Genomic DNA, 6,000 nt, shown 5'->3' with positions numbered 1-6,000 from the left:
ATTTCTCCCCATTTGTCAGATGAGTTAGTGAAATCTCCAGAGGTGCGAAAACTGCCCCAGATCATGCAGCAAGTTAGCAATGATGAGAAACTTGAGAGACCCCAACTTGGAGCCTAGTGTTACCGCTAAAGGATTCTGGCTTCCAAGGCTTCAAAGAAAAGAGGAAGAAGTATGCTAGAGAAGATCAGCTTACTGTAGAGGAGTATGGATGGAGCAAACAATCTATAAACACGTATCGATGTTGTTCAGCCATTTTCAGTCATGTCCAGTTCTTCTGGACCTCGTTTGGAGTTTTCTTGGCTTCAGTAATGGAGTGGTTTGCCATTCCCTTCTCCAGCTCATTTGGCAGATGAGGAAACTGAGGCGAATGAGCTTATATGACTTGCCCAGGATCAAATAACTACTAGTGTTGGAGGCCAGATATTAGCTCTGATTGTAGATCTGGCACTCAATCCCCTGAACCACCCACTTGCCTCATTTGTTAAACATTAGACAATTTATGTGCTAAGTACTAGGAATACAAAAAAGAAGCAAAAAAACATCCCAGCCTCTAAAGAGCTCACAATCTGAGGGAAGGCAACGTGCAAACAAATCTGTACAAAGCAAGCTCTCTATGGGATAAATAGGAAATGATTTACTTTGGGGAAGGCACTAGAATCAGAAGGCATCAAAAAAAAAACTTCCTGTAAAAGATTGAATTTTAGTCAGGACTTCAAGGAAGCTAAGAAGACCAGTATTTGCAGCAGAGGAGGTAGAACATTCCAAACACAAAAGGACAAAGAAAATGCCAGAGCCAGGAGCTGGGGTGTATCATTTTTTAAATAGCTGGAGGCCAGTGTTACTGGACCCGAGAGTATGGCAATGGTGGGGGGTAAGGTGGAAGAAGCCTGGAAATGCAGGAGACTGGGTTATAAAGAACTTTGAATGCCAAAGACTTTTCTATTTGTGCCACTGGAGTTTATTGAGTAACATGAATGGACCTTCAATTGGGGAAAAGCAATTTGACAGCTAAATCGACTAGGGTGAGGAGAGACTTGAGGCAGGACAACCCGTTCAAGTGATGAGAACCTACCCTAGTGGGGTGGCAGTGTCAGAGGAGAGAAGGGGGCACATGGGAGAGATGCGGCAATGGTAAAATCAACAGGCTTGGTAAAAGATTGGCTAGTGGGGGAGAGAGAGGAGAGAGAATGGGGAAATCAGGATGATTCCTAGGAAGTGAGCCTGAGGGACTGGGAGGTGATGCTGTCCTCTACAACAATGGAAGGCCTGGACGGGATGTGGTTTAGAGGGGAAGAGACCGAGTTCCATTTTGGCCTCCTGAGTTTAAGAGTCTACAGGATGTCCAAGGCAAGATGTCAGAAAGGCAGTTGGGGGCTCGAGATTGGAAGTCAGAAGATAGATTGGGGCAGGAAAGGCATATTTTAAAATCATCACCATAGAGGTGGTCATTAAATCCTTGGGAGTTGAGGACATCGAGTGTCCCGGAGGGTGGGATGGGTAAGAAGAGCCAGCCAAGGAGGCAGCAGGAAAGCTCAGACCAGAAAGAGGGAAACCAGGAGAAAGCAGTGTCCAGAAAACCCAAAGGGAAGAGAGGATCGAGGAGGAGAGAGTGGTTCAAGGAGATGAGAGAAGGCCGCTGGATGTGGCAAATAAGAGATCGCAGGTCACTTTGGGGAGAGGAGTTTCAGTGCAAAGATTGGAGCTGGAAGCCGGATGGTTAGGGGTTAAGAAGAAAGGGAGAGGTGAGAAAGTGGAGCTACAGCATCCTTTGTTGGCAAGACCCTCAAGGCCTGGGCCTGGAAGGTGTGAAAGCCTTGAGGTCCACTGCAGAGCCCCAACACTGCTCTGGTGAGTCTCTCCATAGAGGAGGGGGCTTGGCAGGGGAGGGGTGATTATGCCTAGGAAAGAGCTACTGGAGACTATCTGTAGAGCTCTGGGCCTGGAAAATGAAGGGAATAGAATATTCTGAGACATAAATGGTAGAACCAGCTTTCCTGATAAGGAAAGAAATGTAGCAGCATCTGGTCCTGAAGCTCTCAAATATTAACTTTTCTGGTGAAATATCCCCATCTTGTGGACTCCTGGGATATTGCCGACAGTGACTTCTGCAATCAGATTTTTCCAAGGCATGGTTTTAAAATTAAGTAAACACGTATAAATAATGTTACACATTACATCCAATTTTAATGTTTTTAACTGTATAAGGTAAATTAATTGGTCGTTGTGCAGCCATTTTCAATTGTGTCTGATTCTTTGCCCCATTGTGGTTTGTTTTTTTTTAATTTGGCAAAAATCCTAGAATGGTTTGCCAATTCTTTCTCCGGCTCATTCTACTGATGAAGAAACTGAGGCAGAATTAAAATGACTTGTCCAGAGTCACAAAGCTAGTATCTGAGGCTGGGTTTGAACTCTGGTCTTCCCGACTCTGGGTCTGCAGCTCTTATCTGCTCTATCATTGGATGAAAGCATGGAGAATCAAGAGGTGGCTCCACTTGGGAACCAGCATTCTGAAGGACCCAGGAAATAAAGTCACACTTGCCTTGCTCCTTCTTAAACAGTGATTTGGGAATGGCATTGAAGAGGCAAAAAGGGGCCAGGAGGAAACTGTCTCTGGAAAGGGCACAGGATTCCAAATGGGAAGCTGAAGTTCAGATCCTAGCTTTGTCATCATGTCATTGGGACACTGAGATGAACTTTAGATTTCTCATGAATAAAATGAGAGGTCTGAATTAAATGGTCATTGAGCAGTGAGGCAGGGTAGCAACTAGAACAGAAGTTCAAATCCAGCCCCAGACACTTACTAGATGATCCTGAACAAGTCACTCAATCTCTCTGTCTTGGTTGCCTCCACTGTAAAATGAGAATCTGCCTCCTGGGCTTGTTGTGAGGATCAAATGAGAGATTTGAAAAGTACGTGGCAGTGCTTGGCACACACTGTTCCTATCTCCTTCCTTTGCCATTCCTTCCAGGTTTAAAGGCGAGAAGTCAGATTGGCCCGCAGAATTTAAAGGGATTATTTCTTGTTTGATACAGAAATAACGAGTGGAATTCTGGAGAAATCAAGCAAGAGATTTGCTTTTGAGCATCAAGTAGTGAGGAGGTTCAGATGCTAGCTCTGTGGGGATTGCTCTAGGGATGGTATCAGGGGAGAGGAGACCCAGGCTGCCATGCCAGGGTCAGCACCAGCACCAGCACCAGCAGCAACAAAGCAGATCTCTGCTGCAAAGCAAGGGAAACACCTGTCCGCCACATCAAGAAGAATGGCAGGTCTTGGGAGAAAAGTAGGCAGTATGGTCAGGTAGGAAAAGCAATGGACTCTGGAGCAGCTGTGTGGCTCAACAGAGAGATAGGCCTGGAGATTGGAAGGTCCTGGGTTCAAATGTGCCCTCACATACAACCTGGCTGGGTGACCCTGGACGAGTCACTTAACCCCCATGGCCTAAAGCAGTCACAATTTCAGCTGAAATTTTTCAAAAATAGAACTTCAGAGACCCAAGCTCACATCTTAGTTCTAACTAACACTTACTGCCTTGTAAGTACCCTGGGAGAGTCACTGCCTCAGTGTCCTCATCTATAAAATGGAAATGATGTAACACCAGACAGGGCTGTGGTTTCAAATAAGATGCAGTGCCTTAGAAAACCTAAAAAATGCTATAATGCTATTATTTAAAATATATATACACATATATATGTACATATATATATATATATAAAGACCCTGTGGGTTCACCATTTTAATTACATTAAATTTTTGATTTGGCAAAATGCAGCCTTACAAAGCTCCCTGTCCCAATATTTATGTTTCCCCAAGATTCCTTGGTAAATGGCACCACGGCTAACTTTTTCGCACAAGGATCTCCAGTATTGTCAAGGAAAGCAGGAAGCTGGCAAACATGGTGGCCAAAGAGACTGCCGTTACAGTGGATGTCCAGCACCGCTCCAAAGGCGCAATAGAATCCTGAAAGGGGAGGCCTTCCAGAGGCTAGATTTTTTGGCCTTGACATGATAAGGCAGATGTGTCTCTGCAGTACTTACAGTAACTCAAGGGACTGGCGTCATAATCCATACCAGGAAAGCCTGGTACATGAAGGTGAGCCTGGCATCAATGGGTTCATGAACTGACCACAAAGGCCCAACTCTGTTGAGTGCTATAGGCATTTTGCTGGGAATCAGTGAGGTTCCGCAGCCAAGAGTACAGACTCCATCCTTCTGAAAATCAGGACATTGGCCAGGCACTTCTCTGATGGGCTACAATTTCTTTCCTTTTTTAAAAATTTTTATTTATTTTAAAATATTTTCCATGTTTACATGATTCATTTTCCCAGAGTTGACATGATTTGCAACAATTTCTAAAGTTATGGATATTAATCAAACCACTAAATCTGAAATCTCCTTTAATAGCACAGAATGCTGTTGGTCTGGGCCAGATCTGAATTCATTTAGAATACCAAAGTGCTCTTTCACTAGCTATTTTTATCGCTTAGGTTTCAATCGATATAAACCATATTTGGTTCTGCCTTTCAATCATCAAGTATTTATTAAGGGCCAGGGTGCCAGGCACTGTGCAGAACATACAAGGCCAAATGATCTTCTCTACTTCAAGAAGTCTCCATTCTTGGGGGGTTGCTGGGTGGTGTTATATTCAAATCCTGAGAAATGTTGGTCTCACACTTGATTGACAAGGGAGGCAGCTGGAGAGATTGGAATGTTGCCAGGGGCAAAAATCAGTTGGCCTAGGAGTATAAATACCCCTAACAGCCATCTGGCAAGGGTCTTTGGTCTTTTGGTCATTTGTACTTTGGTCCCTAGATCTTTAGGTCTCTGAATCTTCCTAGCTCTTTAGGTCTCTGGGTCCCTGGGTGGTGAAGGGAGGTCTGAAGATGAGAGTGGTAGAATTTGAATACTTCCTGAAGGCTGTCAAGGCTAACATATCATCAAACACTGATAATAAAAAAGCTCAGAGGAAATCACCAACCCAGCTTCATGGAGGGCAGACACTTCTCTGGTTTGGCAAAGGCCAAGTTGAACCAGAGGGGTTGTGAAGAACAAAAGCTCCAGCTTTTCTGAGACAAAAGCCTCCAGCCCTGAGTGATTGTAGATTATAGATATTAGATTGACAGGGTCTCCAATACCCAATCCATATCCTGATTATCCTTTCCTTAATTAAGATCATAGATAAAAGTATTTAATAAGTACCTTCCCTGAGAGGTCATTATATCCCAACCCTTGGGGAGGGAGCAAACACAGTCAGATAAACATGATCCAAGCTAATCAGAGCCCAATATTAATAATTGATCCAACCCCAGGTGGGACCTGAAAGGGTTACTCATCCACCTAACCTTTCGGGGTCCTTCCCTGGACAACTGTTATTGAAAGAGGAAATTAAAATATCTAGCATAGGTAATTGGGGTTGGTGTTCCCCCATCACCAGCACCTAAGGGAGAATAGAGATACATCCACTTCACTAGAGATATATCTCCTTTAGGATCCTTTCTCTTTCTTTATAACAGTGGCTCAGTGGATGGAGAGCCAGGCCTAGAGATGGAAGGTTCTGGATTCAAATGTGGCCTCAAACTTCCTAGCTAGGTGACCCTAGGCCAGTGATGGGCCAACTTTTTAAAGAGGGGCCAAAGGAAAGGAAATTCTCACCTGTCAGTCTGTTTCTAAGGCGACTTTTTCGAAGTTCCATTGTATTGTATCCTACTCATTGTATTTGTCAGATTAGGAATAATGTCCTGTTGTTGGATAGAACATTTCATGGCCCTCCCCCCCTCCCCATCTGGACTGAGGGCCTGTAGTTTGCCCATCACTGCCCTAGGCAAATCATTTAATCCCCATTGCCTACCTAGCTCTTACTGCTTTTCTACCTCAGAACCAATCATTATTACTGGTTCCAAGATGGAAGATAAGGGTTTAAAAAAAAGAAGTCTATATTCGATGTCAGCGTAAACTGAGCAAGAGACAGAGATTCTGAAAGGTAGTTACAGATTACTGCGGTTT

The sequence above is a fragment of the Gracilinanus agilis genome, chromosome 6 (genome assembly GCF_016433145.1).
Source record: "Gracilinanus agilis isolate LMUSP501 chromosome 6, AgileGrace, whole genome shotgun sequence".
NCBI lineage: Eukaryota > Metazoa > Chordata > Mammalia > Didelphimorphia > Didelphidae > Gracilinanus > Gracilinanus agilis.
The sequence above is the reverse complement of the archived record's forward strand: the minus strand, read 5'-3'. Positions refer to the sequence as shown.